This window comes from Heliangelus exortis, chromosome 1, assembly GCF_036169615.1.
Source record: "Heliangelus exortis chromosome 1, bHelExo1.hap1, whole genome shotgun sequence".
NCBI lineage: Eukaryota > Metazoa > Chordata > Aves > Apodiformes > Trochilidae > Heliangelus > Heliangelus exortis.
In genome coordinates, this window is record NC_092422.1 from 87,797,767 (window position 1) to 87,812,644 (window position 14,878).

Consider the following 14,878-nt stretch of genomic DNA (forward strand, 5'->3'; position numbering starts at 1 on the left):
ACAGGCTGGTCAGGGCAACCAGAAGCTTTTGGTATACTCAGGGCCCTGGCAGAGTTCACAAGAAAAGGATGTAAGAGGGAGATTTAGTGTGATGTCTATCACATCTTGAATCTGGGGTCAAAGGGAGACAGAAATCTTCATATTGCACTAGAAGAATAGTAAGTCCTCCATCTTCTGATCTAGATGTGAAAATGTCTCCATTTTCCATGTCCCCTCCTGATCAGAAATATCTAGTTTCCTCATTGTAGGTAAGGTGGGATTTTAGAATTTCCTTTGTCTTTTAGTAAGGAGTTTAGAGTTCTGTCTGTGTACTCAGTATGTTAATCTGGAGCTCAGAACTCCTTTCCAGGATGTTGCCTATATTCTATGTGTTGGAGTGGATGTGGTTTGCTATCAAGGCTATAATGTTCTTGTTCTACTTGGGAAAATATACCAATGGGTAGCAGAAATGGACCTACTTGGTTAAATGAACTTAAATTTAGCTTTCTGTTAAATTAATTTTATCTATTAATTTTTGAGACCTAAACATATCTAACCCATCATTGAGTTTGACTCACCTGATTTCTTTTATCATGCATCATCCACAAAAGAATATTTTTCTTTTTCCCTGTCTCTACGTTCTTGGATATGAATTTAGCCAACTGGATTGTTAAATCTTTGATTTGGTCCAGGCTATTATTTCACTTTTCTAAAAAGGTAGCTTTCTGCATAGCTGCTCTTGTTAGGTAGATGAGAGAGACTCATGGCTGCTTCTCCTTATGTGGTAGAGTAGGGTATTCCTTCACAGATGTCTGAGGTTTCCTCCTGAAAGTAGTCCTTGAGCTCCCATTATACCAATACATTAACCTGCTAGGGATTTTCCCCTTATGTGTCATCTGTCAATAGCCAGAGCTTTCTGTTTACATTAAAACTTGCACTCTGTTCACAGTACCAGGCTGTTGCTGAGCTGAAGAGATGTGAGGACATAGCTGTTCAGATGCAAAGATTGTTTGGTGGATAGCTGATTGCTTGTGGTTAACCACTATGTGAATGTGTGTGTAAAGATAAAAAATGTCAAGATTAAAAAAAAAAAAAGAGGTCAGTAAGCAGAGTCCTTGGATATGTACAGTTGATGTGTACTCGCTAGCCCGTCTTGTTCTCATTCTCCAAAGACCACAAAGGTTACTGGACTTCTGTGATGAGGGTGGGCAGCAGAAACAGCAATGAATATTATCTCTGTTATGCTGTATGAGCATAAATGTGGCATCAAAAACTTTGACACAAGAAGGTGGAAAGCATAACAGCATGCTCTCTGCTGATGCAAAACTGACATTTTTTGTAAGATGGACATGTGGCCAATGTCTTGAAGGATTCTGATTACTGGCCCCTCACACAAGAAAGAGCTGTAGCAGGTCCTACTTGCAGAATAGTGTTCTTCAGTAACACAAAGAGGTTTTTGATGCAGTGAGACAAGATTCAGAAGATAGTTAGTGGACGTGTCCTTATTTCTGTTTATATTTTGAAGATATTTTAATCTAAGGTGCTCTGTGATAATGTGCTCATGTAATTTCATAAATATTGTAAATATTTCATGTAAGTCAATTGAAGGAAATCAGGGTTTACTCCAGCAATTTTCTTCATAAAACATGTAAGTTTTTTGTAACTTATATGTTGTTTTCACAAAACACATAAGTTCTCTTGACTTTGCATGTCTGATGAACTAGAGTAATGCAAGAGAGCAACAGAACACCCTTAGATCTGTGTTTCAGTAGAAAAAGCACTTTCATCCACTTAGCAGTTGTGGCATCACAGTGCATCTCTTCCCTTGGTGCCCATGGCAGAGCATGAAGCTCCACTGACACTGGAAAACTGCCCACGAATGGGAAAGACTTTTGATAACTGAAGAGAGAATCTCCACAATAGCCAGGCTTGGATTACAAAGTCTTTGCAAGTAATTCCAATGATCATTTAACTACTTTAATTAGTAGTCAAAAAGACAATTTTTTCTCTTCAGCTTGGCTTTTCCAGTAAGTATTTTTTTTACCAGAACACTCCCTGCCTCAACCAAATGTGTATTAGTTGGCAGGCTTTCTTGCATGGAAAGGGATAGGTGGGGGGGGGGTTCAGTTTTTCAGTGCTTGGAATATATTTAGAAATTGTGGCTGTTTTGGTGATGGGAAGTAGGTGCAATCTAGGTAATTGAGAGGAGAGCTCAAACTTCAGACTGTTGGTGGTTTGAACAGATTGTTATTCTGTTTAGGATAAAATTACTGATAAAATTACTGATAAACAATCCTTTTCATTAAGCCTAAACAAATTTTTCTTCTAAAGAGTATTGGTAATGAAAAAGACTATTGAAACTGTCTTAATGTTGTGTTAGTTTATTCATGAAACTGGTATGGTTATTAGTTAATAAATCTTTCATAAGTTATTTGTACTAACACTAAATAATTTCTATTTAAATTCAGAACAAATATTTGCTTGCCAGAACTGTTAGAAACATTTTGCAATGAAAGGCTGCTGTGAGATCACATGAAGGGACATGGTAAGTCACAGCTTTTTAAAGTAAAACTTATTTTTCATCAAGTCACCTTGTACCACTACAGGTCTGATAGACTATGGAGTTATTATAAGTATCATTATGTCAGCTAAAAAAAATTTCATATACATCACTAAGACAACTGTGTTACCAGTGTTGGAAAATAGGAATTTCATTGCCAGTCCCTCTGAAGCATGGCAATTCCCTTCTTCATGCCTTAAGATCAAAATGTTTCAGGGGTTTTTCTGTTCTGCAGTAGCTCCTGTGCAGACTTTTATTCTTGACTTGCATCTCTGTTTACTTGCTTTCATGACCAGGAGCATGGTTAAAGCCAAACCTGTGTTTTAGCTTGGGCTGTAACTCCGCTCACCTTGCCATGCATAATCGACCTCGCTCAAATGGTGTAGCCCTTCGTTAACTTAACCACAATCTCCCCGAGGTCCCCAAATTATTCCCACAAGTTCTACTACAAGAGCTGTGACTTGCTGGGAAAGAATCCTACAGCATCTAAGCACAAGGAAACACATGTGATATTGCTGTTGGATATACAGGAAATGTAGAAGCCAAGAGGCGGGTGGGTCTTTGCTCTGGGAATTTGAATATTTGAACCATGTAGCCAGACCTGGGCACCAGTCATTTAGGCTGTATAAATATACAGGTAGCTTTGTGCAGACTTGCTCAGTCATGGTAGATTCTAGATTCAAGTTGCATTCTTAAGGAAACATGATTTTTACTGCCTACGAGTCAACACATTGATGCTTAACAACTATGCGTTTGGTTTGGTGCTTACTGTGAGCTACCAGGACTGACTCTTTGTATTTAAATGGTTTTATTGACATGCATCTGACCGAAATACTTTCATCTCTAGATTTTATATTAAAAAATAGAGAATTATTTTTGGTTTTTTTACTAGAGTAGTTTTATTCCTTTGTCTCAAGGTGATTTGGGATGGAAATTAGAAATAAATACAGATATTTTGTTCTTTATTGGCTAATGCAGCAATTTAAATATGGTGTTGGTTTGCTTAGGTTTTGGTTTTTTCTTAAGATGTAACACATTAAGATTTTATACCTTAAATGAAGCACATGGCTAACTGAACTATTTGTCTCTGTCACTCAGGCTGCATTTAAGCCTTTGTGAATTGTACAATGTGCCTGTCTGTCCTTGTCCCCTGATAATTCAGACTGTGTTCTGTTTGCACAGCCAGGGAAAATCACAAGGCAGCTGGACATAGGAAAAAGGATAACGTGAACCTGTGTCATGTCCCCGTAAGCCCAGCAAAAGAGCTGCAATGTGAACTTGACTGAGGGAGCTGGGATGGATTCCTGGGGCCAATTGTTCAGGCACAACATAAATCCTTTCAGATACTAGAGCCACTTACATCCCTGGTTCATGATTCAGCTTTCTTTAAAACTTCTGGCAGCACATGTCTGCATGTCAGTGCAGGCTGCCAGTGCAGACATGACATTTTGAGACTCTTACCCAGAGCATTTCATAACACATTGCTGGTACAATAGTTAAACATTGAAATTTTCTTTTAAAGGGCTGCATACTTATAACAAGTTATTCCGAAATCAGCTGTGATGTGGATGCAAATGCTGTAGGAATTCTGAAATCACTCCCTAACTGGACAAATCTACATGCCAGACAACCAAATAAACTGTCAGATACTCCCATTTCAAGAGGCTGCTGAACTTCACTGATGTAGTTTTGCGGATTAAGTTATTCCAGACTAGTTTTCCATGTGAAGCTAGTTATTTTAAGGCAGAAAAAAGTAAATAATTTTTCCTAATTTAAGAAAAATTATGAGGAAAATTGCTTATGCAGGAAGTGATTCCAGAATAGTTACAGTGCATTCTATTTACTTCCTTCTTAAAAAAAATATTAGCACTTCAATTGCATGTTTTTTCTCTGGCCACTTTTAAAGCACTGTGCTGGTTATAAAATAATGTGTTGCTTCAAAGCCATAAATATAACAGGTTTTGTCCAAGCTCAGAATTCTTTGTTGAGACTCTTCCTACTGGATTCATCCAGCTGCTGATTCATATGCAGCAGAGCAAGCATTTTTCAGCATAAGATGTTACAGTTCCACTTGCCAATCTGCCAGAGGTTCTCTCCTGCTCCGGAGTCATCCCAGCAAACCTGTCTCAGGCAGTGCAGTTCATAGCCTGGCAGCTTAGCAAGCACCCAGCACTATTCTGCCTTAAGCACATATATCCGAATGTGGAACAGGGAGGAGGAGGAGGGACGTATATTCTCTCTGCCACCTTTTTAAGAGTGGTAATGCCTTAAACACTACAGGTAAATTTGCCAGCACTTGTCTGTCAGAAGGCCTCCAGACAACATCCACCTTTTAGTAATCCTCTCAAAGTGCTAAGGGCAAGATGATAATCATCATTTTTGTTAAAGTCTAGAGAGTGAAACATGACCCTCTACAACTTTTTCCCTTAACAACTGTTTTTTGAAAGTAACTTGAAACTTGTAAGATTGACCATTACTTCACTACTCTATTGTATATGCATTCATTTTTATCTTTTTTTCCTCTGTATATTTTATTCCCAGATGTATTATAAACTGCTAATTTTAATATGATGTTTTAATACATTTTTGGTCATACATCACAGCACTGTCCTGATGAAGCTGTGGTACAGAACTAAAAGTATCTTTATACTATCTTTTCTAGTTAATTGTTCCCCTAGATATGGTATGCACAGTTGTCTCTGCACTGAAAGCACACATCAGATTTTGACACCATGATCAAGGTCCTGTCCATTGTCACCTCTGTGACAGTGGGTAAGGAAATTTGAGGCTCGTAGTTATGTGAGCTGAACCGTAGAACCAAGTTAGTGTTTTATATAGTTGGTAGTAAAGAAAGAGAAGATTTCACCCACAAAACCCATCAGCTTCTTGATGAAGAAAATCAACAGATTCATCTGCAGTTCATCTGCCTTCAGCTGCTGAGACACTGTAGCTCATAAGTCAGTGGGACTGATGTGTTAAAAGGAGAATTTTCTCAGAAAGACTGTGTATACTATGGAGTGGTCATCGAGGCAAGTTGAGCTGTGTAGCAGTAGTGCCTTAAATTGTGGGTTTTACCATTATAAACAATTGTTGGTGTTTTCTGGGAGAGTGTAACAGTCATCTCCTTTGAGCGAGTTTTCTGCCACAGCTTTACTATACTTTCCACTGTCTTGCACTCTCATTTTTCTGTGGTTTTTTCTGCTTTCATCACATGATGCTGCAGAGCAGTGAAATAATTTTAAAAAGTTATGGCACTGCGATGTGATAGACCAAGTATATCTATATAAATATGGGCAAATCATGTTCAACTTTGCTAGAGAAAATGAAAGGTCTGTCCCTAGTATGCTGGAAGTGGGATAAAGTGAACAAATATTTAAGTACTTCTGTATTCACACTGTGAATGAACCGAAGGAAATAATCTGAATTTCTAGACCAGAGAGGATGAAGTCACCAATTAATAATAGACAAGAATTTTCTCTGTGAATAGAAAGAAAGGATAATGCCTTGCAACATGGTTGTGGAAAACTTACCTAGATTTGGGCATGGTGTGGATGTGTGGGAAGAAAGAGAGGGGTGGAAAATGAAATCCAGAGTACATCAAAGAGATGTCTGCACTATATCCCCTTTTCACAGTTGGAAAAAATTAGGTAGAGAAGCAATTTACACACATTCCACTTTCACTTGTCATTGTCAGAGCCAAAAATTACTACCTTGCAGTCCTAAACATTTACCACAAGGCTACTCCTCTTTACTATTATATCTATTATTTGTTTTACCTTGTTTTCAGCTTTAAGAATGCATATGATCTGCATAAACATGTCGAAACACACAGTGATTCAGATGCCTACAGCTGTGATGTTGAAGGATGTGGTTTTACTTCATGGACTTTACACACTTTGAGACAGCACTACAAGAGAGTGTGTGTGGTAAGTATATTAAATAGCAGAATAAAACACATTGCTATAAAGGAGACTAAAGTTCAAATTTATGTCCATTGAGTTTCTTGTGAATTAATTGTTTCATTTTTGCATCAAATCAAGTATTTATTTGCACACATTTCTAAGACTCTTGCAAATATTATGCAAATACCTGACTCATCCTTACCCGGAGATTTTATGTGCTTACCTTAGGTGCATGCAGTTCACACTGACAGTCTTGAACTTGGGCCAACAACCTCCCCCCCCTTTTTTGTGTGTGTTTTTTTGTTGTTGTTTTCTTAAAAAAAAACAAAATATGTTAAAAAAAAAACCCCAAAACTAAAAAAAAGCTATGCCGGTCCCAATATCAACAGCAAAAAATTCAGGGATTAAAATCCAATGTCACCTTTCTCCTCATGTTGTTACTCCATACTTAGAATTAATGTGTTAGCTGAAAACAGAGAAACCAGAAAGTGTGTGAAGTTTATATCACTTTTTAATTGCGTGCATGTATAATACTTTTCATTTGTAGCCTTTTGGGGAAGAAACTTTTAAGTTCTGTATATTCATATAGCAAATACGTGTGTGTGTGGGTACATATTTATTTATTTAAAACTTATAGCCCATGGAGAATGTGTTGAGCTAACTCATGAGACAAACAGTTTGAGCTGGTAGGTAAAACATCCCAGTCTTTATGAACCCAGTTGCTGGGAACATGTTCCCAACATGTTTGTTAGGAATAAGGTAACAGCTTATGAGATGTGTATAAAAAAAATAAAATTTTGGCATGTTTCTTAGCTTTACTTTGTAACTTTATAATAATTTCGAGTTATTAGAGGTACTTTATAATGAACTTCTAACTTACATTGTATTATTAACTGAATAAATTTAAACAAACAAACAAAAAAGGCTATGTCTAAACAAAACAGTTAAAAGATGTTCATAGAGCTGATTTTAAGAATTAAACACCACTTGATATAATGTACATTTTAGATTTATTTGTTGGGTGCTGCATGTGAAATGACAAGAAAGTAAATGAATGATGTTGGCAGCATAGCAAAATGTGCCTAACTATTTTCATAAGTAATTCCACATACCCATAGTTATTCTGATCTGTTAGGAAAAGGGCTTGTCATATACATTAATTTGATTCTTGTATAAAGGGTGCAGACAAAAAGACAGGTGTCTTTCGTTGCAATAAAAATTAATTACAATGTTTGAGATATTTTTTTGAAACGAGCTGAATGAGCCCTCCAAGTGAAATATGCAAGACTTGCACACATGGTGAGTCAGCTAGAAGATTAACTTGTCCTGTGTTAGCTGCTACAAGCTGGTATCCCTTGAGGACCCAGAGGGATGAGCTGCAAAGGGCCCTCTGTGCCACTCAGAAAGCGACTTCCAAAGCGTACGCAGAGTGATGTAGCATCGCCACCACCTCCTGAATGTTCATTCCTTCATCCACACAAACTGATCCTGGAAGCCCAGGGCCAGCAATCTACCTGCACACAGGTGAGTCCCCAGCCAACCAGAGTGGAGTATCAGTCAGACTGGGAATAGTTTAAACCAAAAAGTGCCATTTGAAATTCAAGCGAGCTTGCCATGTAACCCCAGAGATTCTGAGGCATTTCTGATTGGGAGGATTTACACTGTACATCTTCTGTGGAAAACTGTCTCCCCTGAACTGGCCCTCATCACCTGACTACTGATTGCTCTGCGTGTGAGGACTGTAAGGCCATGCCAAGCCTGTGTGCAGGGCTAGGGGAAGGAAGGGCTCATTTCCTCTCATCCACACAGCTGGGAAAGCACAGTGCTCCACCCAGGGCCCTCAGAAGGCCAGCAAGGGGGTGGTTTCAGCACAAGGAATGAGGCTTGCTGGAGGAAGCCCTAAGTGATGCCTTTGAGGGTGCACCTGAGCTCAGACAGCAGTGTTTACAGCACCTTCAGTCTAACAACCTAGACCGGGTTGTCTGTGATGTTTACCGGTCTTGGCCAGAAAAAAAATGGAACTTAAGACCCCTGTCCCAGCCATTACAGCAATGGCTGTAAAAATCTCCTTTCGTGGCTGCCCACCTTGTTCCTAACACAAAAGTTCCAGCTTTGCAGGCATCTGAGGTCTTTGTGCTCAAGTTTTAGCGTTATTAAATATGCTGGGATGTAATTTGTGGCAATTCATCTGATGTTTCAAGAGCAGTTGAGCCATTTGTGCACTGGGGGCAGGCCAGACAGATGTGGGTGGCAGATTTTAATCTGCCTTTGTACGTGAATCAGAGACACAGCATTTTTAATACTTTACAACATGGTAAAACTGACTCACGTTTCTCTGGGCAATAGAGGTACCACTATAGCCCCTGGGATTTCCCCTGCTAAATATCAAAGGCCTGCAACAAACCACGGAGGTGTTAATGCTTCCCAACGAAAGAGTCCTTTATAATGGAAAGTATTAGTCAACCAGAATACAGAGGAGTCTTTTCCTGATCTTTTACAAGAAAATCTTTTCCAGCTCTTCCTACCAGAAACCTACAATCCAATATCCAGCAATATACTCCCTTGGGTAAATCCCCATCCCTGCCTGACTGGAAGCTGCACTGCAGGTACCGAGGTTAATGTTCACAAAGCCCATTCAGGGCTTCACATTGACAGGTTTAAATATGGCATTAAAGATCTGTCCCTGAGCTGTGAAACCACACTCACAGGGCAAGGGTATGCCTTGCAAATTCTGAATTGCCACAACTTTGTGTGAGCCTATTGAATACATTTTGGTTTTGGGCGACAAAAATCAACTGTGGGAGCAGATGCAATGGGATGGCCATTTATGAATGGAGACATTTTTGGAATTATATTTTTTAATTATTTTCCTCAGTTATGCTGCTTAATGTCACTTGTGAGCTTTTTTCTACTACTGGTGAGGTACCAATTCCACTTTATTATTATGCAGTGTGTTTGCATTCACAACTGTACAGTTATATCCATTTTCTTGTCAGTAATCTAGTTGAGAATTTACACTTATATGTTAGCTTATAGAGGCTTTGTTAGCACCCATGTATTTACTAGGGTATAGTAGCTAGTGACAATAGATTTCAAAGCTGTTTTTTCAGAGTTTTTTCTCATTTTATGTTAAGATGTGTTACTTTAGCACTCCAAGATACTAGTTTGCATGTACAAAGCAAAATAAATTATCCATCTGAATAAAAGCACTTCGGTGAAAAGAGGCTTCCCCCCTGCTTTTGATACCTAATTATAATTTTTTTCCCCTGCTAGTTATTTGTATCGAAATAACAATATGTAAATCTATGTGGTTTTGAAAAACTGGTGGGTTTTTTGTTTTAATTTTCACCGTGAGCTGCTTTCTCCCCATCAATCCCTGCCGAGCGCTCTCCTGTAGAGGTGCCCATAGAGGGTGCCCGCGGACTGAACGCTCCCATTCCCTCCGCCACCTCTGCCCCACCACAGCCCGTGAGACGGGGCCTGTGGCCACCGAGTATCTCCGTGGAACACGTGTTTCATTCAGCAACAGGCAGAAGAGAGAAGCTCTACGAGAAGCAAGACCTTATTTGCTGGGATTTGTGGGATCCAGCTTGAAAAACAACTTCTTCCCCAGCACACCAGGTATGAGGTGGATGTGAGTCACTGGGGACTTGTTCTCATGGAGCCAGATCGTCAGATAACATAAACTGGCACAGGTCCACTGGAGTCTGTAGAACCAGGAAAATGTCTCACCGCGGTTCTGGCATGGGATCTTCGTGGATTTCATTGGGACTGGACTAGCCCTTGGCTTTACGGCAGCAAGGAGAGCTCGCCAGGCTGACAGAGAAACCCTTTGATAATGACCTGTGCCCTGCAGCACTGCTAACAGCAGGAAAAAAATACACCTAAAACACGAAGGTGCCTGCAAAGAAGCAGAGCAAGATCGAGCTTGAGGAAATCATGCAGAACACCTTTTTTGTTCCCAGAGGTTTGAGAGTGAAAATTTAAAACTAGGTATTCCTTTCCTCAAGAAACAACCTTTGTTAGTCATTAGCTGCTTACACAAATGTGATTAAGCTTTTTTTTAAGAAGTTTGTTTTTTTTTTTAATTTTGTACAGGCTCTCTCTCATCCTAAGCAAAGCTGATAATGAAGTATATGTGAAATTTGGATTGTTAAAACTTCTCAGTTAAGTTCCTGAGTGCAGGGCTTTCTGTAATCTTTACAGAGGAAGAACACAAGCAAAATGAGTTCAGTAGTTTCTAAGAAAGCCACTGTGAAAGCATTGTGAAAAAAGTATTTGTCGCTTAGGAAAAAAAAAAAAAAAAAAACAATCTAAAAAGTGGATTATTAAGCAGCATAATTATTTTGCATGGGCTTTAAAGTTTAGCATCTGGGAGAGGAGCAGTTGCCCTGATCTGGTTTCTGGCATATAGTTCCCAGGATGGTTTGAGTTGCAAGCAACCTTAAAGATCACCCAGTTCCAACCCCCCTGCATGGGCAGGGACACCTCCCACTAGGCCAGGTTGCTCAATGCCCATCCAATCCCATCATTGAATACTTCCAGAGATGAGGAAGTAATGAACCAAGTCATGCTAAAAGCAATCTGCAAAGCCTACCTACAGCAAAAAAACTGTACTTTTCTCACTAGATCACATAAAATGCAGAGTATATTCTGTTACTGTCTCTACAGTGAGGGGCTTACATGATCTCCAGCAAATTATGCTGTGCCTCAGTTTTCTACCTTTAAAGAATAGCTCTCAGCTTTACAAGGAAACCACAAGATTTTTATTAACTTGTATTCCAATTTGTTCAGCTATTACAGTCACCAGCACTAAAAACATGATGAGGAAGGCCCCAGCCTGCCTTTCAATTCATGTCTTATTTTTTTATGTTCAAATCAACTTCTAAAGGAGCTGATTCCGTGTGCTGAGCAGGCAGAGCTGCCATTGCTCTGAACTGGCAAAAGTTAATACTCATGCCTGACTCTGAGGCACTAGCAGCAACCCAGCTGCAGCATGTAATTGACTTCAGTAGCATCACATACACCGTCCCTTTAAATTTAATTATTTATTTTCTTCAGTAGAAAAGTTGCTTTAAGGATTCCCACCCTCTTCCTGCCGCTCATCTCCAGCACCACACCATGCTTCTCAGTTGTTTGCTTTAAATGAGATCAGCAAGGAACTCCAGCGTCTGCTACGATGTGTAACTATGCCCCTTTCATCACCTTCTTCGGAGGTAGTTTCCTTCCAGCCTACTCACCTCCCTTTCTGTTGGCACCAGGGAGCAGCTGGTAAGTCAGGCCAGCTTTCTGCTCTGTCTGAAAAGTAACCAAGGGAATTTTTTTCAAGTGAGATCACGGAGCTGATTCAGTTACTGTTCAACCACGTGAATGCGAGTAAACCCTGTGAATAGCAGCACGGACACAGAAGAGGGGATGGCAGCCTTCCTCAGGGACGCTGTGACTTAAGTTGGCTTAAGCCAAAGGCAGTGCTGCACCATTTGTCTATTAAAAAATAAGCATAGCTCAAATGTTTGCAGAGTGGCTGAATAGACGGATTTTGGTTTTCGTCTTTTTGGAAAGCAGCAAACTAGAGCTCTTTTGTATCAGCTTTAAGACTATTACATAGTTGCCATCTGGTAGATGTTCACAAGACCTAGGAACAAAACATTTTAGCTCTAAGGCACAGGACAAAGGTGCTCTACGACCTGCTGAAAGATTCCTTTTGGTTTACTTCATACATGGCAACCAACCCTTAGGAGGATTTCATTCCAAAAAGAAAAGGCTAAAGCTCTGGATTAAATCCTGTTCTCTGAAAGGACTGAGAAATACTGCAAGGCAATGAAAGAAGAATGTAAGAAGAGGGTTTCTTTGTGATGACCTTGCTACTGTATCTGCACGGGAGAGAAGGACTGGTTACCTTGCCACGTAAAGACACACTAGGTTGGGTTTCACGTGATTTGCTCTCAATAAACCTAGTATTGACTGTTGTTTGTCAGACTGGTTGTTAGCATATTTCAATTAATTATTTCCTTTTTTATTTAAGGTAGCAACCTGACTGCTCTGGAATTAATTTGCTACCTTCTTTTTCTGCCTCTTGAAGACAAGCTCTTCTATTGCCCTTTTCCAGCCTTGCCACACTTCACCAATCAAAAGCTCAGAGGCTGGCCAGCCAGTATTCTAAGCACCTTAAAGGTGGATTTTTAAAAAAATTTTTTTTTTAAACCCAGCCCTTTGGAAGGCACTTAAGTACAAAAATCTCTTAGGTGTACTCTTCTCGTTATATTATGAGTGCTCACTCCTTTGTTGCTGGCACTTGTTGAATTATTTCTCAAAGCACAATGCAGGTAGAAGGTATACAATCTACTTCTTGCTTAATTCAGCTGCCAGCAAACTGCAAGATGGGTTTCACCCAATTAATTTAGTTTTATAACTTTCACCATCTTCCCAATGAAACAGGAGCCTCAATGGTAATGTATCATTAGTGGAATAAAATATCTGGTGTGCTATTTGGAACTAAGTGCTGCGTACCCCAGAAGATGCAGTGTGCAAGGCCCTAGGCTCTCCAAAATGCTCCAACTTAAGCAGAGCTCCTTGAGAACATAGCAGTCTGTCCAGGCTGATCCAGACATAGCTGAGCTCCCAAATCAAAACAAGGAGCAAGTTAAAATGGTAGCGAGGAGAAGGTGGTATTGTTGAGTAACATTGGTGACCTAAGGACTTGTCTCTACACACAGCTATTTCTTATTCCTGATTTTTTCATAGATGTTCTTGTTCAGAGCAAAGAACTGTTTAGTTTAATCCAGAGCAAATTAAGCAGGAACAAAGCCACAAGGAATAAAGCCCTGAGAACAGACTTCATGTCCTCTGTCTATAGAAAGTAATTAAATGTCTCCATAGGCTCTTTTTAAACGGAGCTTTGCAAAGACAAGGCTATCACTATTATCCTCGCTTTACAACACATTGTCCTCTATCTATTGCCTAACCTGCCAGATCAAATAATCACGCACTAACTGCCTAGAACAATCAACCCGAGTCTGCTATTTAATATAACAAACACAAGCTTTATTAACCTTTAGACATGTGATAGGCTTCAAGGTCATGATGGCAATTGGAATACCCCCTTCACTGTCACGTTACATACCACAGGTTGCAGATGCCTTCCTTCCAACTGCAGTATCTCAGTAACAGAGCAAGACTCTTTATCCTTTTGTCCAAGTCCTGTGGTACCTGCAATTAACATCCACAAAAAGATTCAGGCACTGAAATCTGCCTCTGGGGTCAAAACTCTTAATCCTAAGGGAAACTGAAAAACAGGAAAGCATCACTTTTCAGCAGTACCAGAGACTAAAAATTGTTGCTTTGGAGCATGCCTGGACAGACTTCAGCCTTTGCCATTTGGTCTGGGTTGGTCTGTGTCTCTCGGACACAAGCAGAATGCGCAGGAGAAGAGTTCGTACTCCTTTGCTGGAGAAATGTAGCCCTCCTGGGGTTCCCAAAGCAGGCCCTGTATAAAGGAAAGCAACGCAGTTGCTGCTGCTACCCTCCCCTTTTATTTAACAGCTTAATTGTCACAGCTCAACAGCCTGCACTGCTGCATCCCTCCTGCCCCAGGGGCTTTGGACAGGCGCTCTGCACCCCGCTGCCGCGTTCCGGGGCTGCGGCGGAGAGAGAGGTGCCAGAGAGAGAAGAGGTGCCCGCTGGGGAGCCCACCTGGAGGAGGTGGGAGGGGTGTGGGCGCCCTTTATTGAATCGTTTTGCTTGAAAGCGTCCTTTAAGACTGTCCAACTGATAACCCAGCGCGCTGCCAAGTCTCCCACTAAACCGTGTCCCTAAGCACCACATCTGCACGTCTTCTAAACACCTCCGGGGATGAGGACTCCACCATGTCCCTGGGCAGCCTGTTCCAGTGCCTGACCACCCTTTGGGTGAAGAAATTTTTCCTAATACCCAATCTAAACTTCTCCCGGTGCAACTTGAGGCGGTTTCTTGTTACTTGGGAGAAGAAGAGATCGACACCACCACCCCTTCGCTACAGCCTCCTCTCAGGTCGTTCTAGACAGCGGCAAAGTTTCGGGAGAACCAAATGCCGTCGTCCCGGCCTCGGGGGACACTCTGAAGGGGCCAAGAAGGGCTCTGCGCCTGCCTGGCACCCGGTTAATCGGCGGCAGGGTCGGGACACAACGACCCCCGACAGCGCCCGTAGCTCTCAGCTCCCCACGGTGCGGAGGGGAGGAAAAGGACGAGGAGGAGGAGGAGAAAGAAGAGGGGGGAGGACGGTCCTGGCCCCGGAAGTGACGCCATCCCCCTTCACCCCCCCCTTCTCCGGCACACCTGACTCACCTGGGCGGGCGGTGCCGGAGCGCTGCGCACCGCGGTGCCGGGCGGGCGGTGGCCGAACAGGAGCGGCAGCGGCGGCAGCGGCGGCAGCGGCGGCGGCAGCAGCGGCAGCAGCGGC

The 14,878-nt window shown here is 41.3% G+C and overlaps 1 long non-coding RNA gene across 2 annotated transcripts; it reads right to left on the reverse strand.

Moving 5' to 3' along the window:
- Nucleotides 1-11,184: 11,184 nt before the first annotated feature.
- On the reverse strand, nucleotides 11,185-14,770 carry LOC139799908 (uncharacterized). Of its 2 annotated transcripts, none has more exons than XR_011727512.1 (3): nucleotides 13,565-14,770; nucleotides 12,952-13,054; nucleotides 11,185-11,739 (listed from the first exon to the last, which is right to left on the reverse strand). It is a non-coding gene; the product is annotated as an uncharacterized lncRNA (long non-coding RNA). The 2 variants fall into 2 exon arrangements; XR_011727513.1 differs by having other exon boundaries at nucleotides 11,185-11,925.
- Nucleotides 14,771-14,878: the final 108 nt, after the last annotated feature.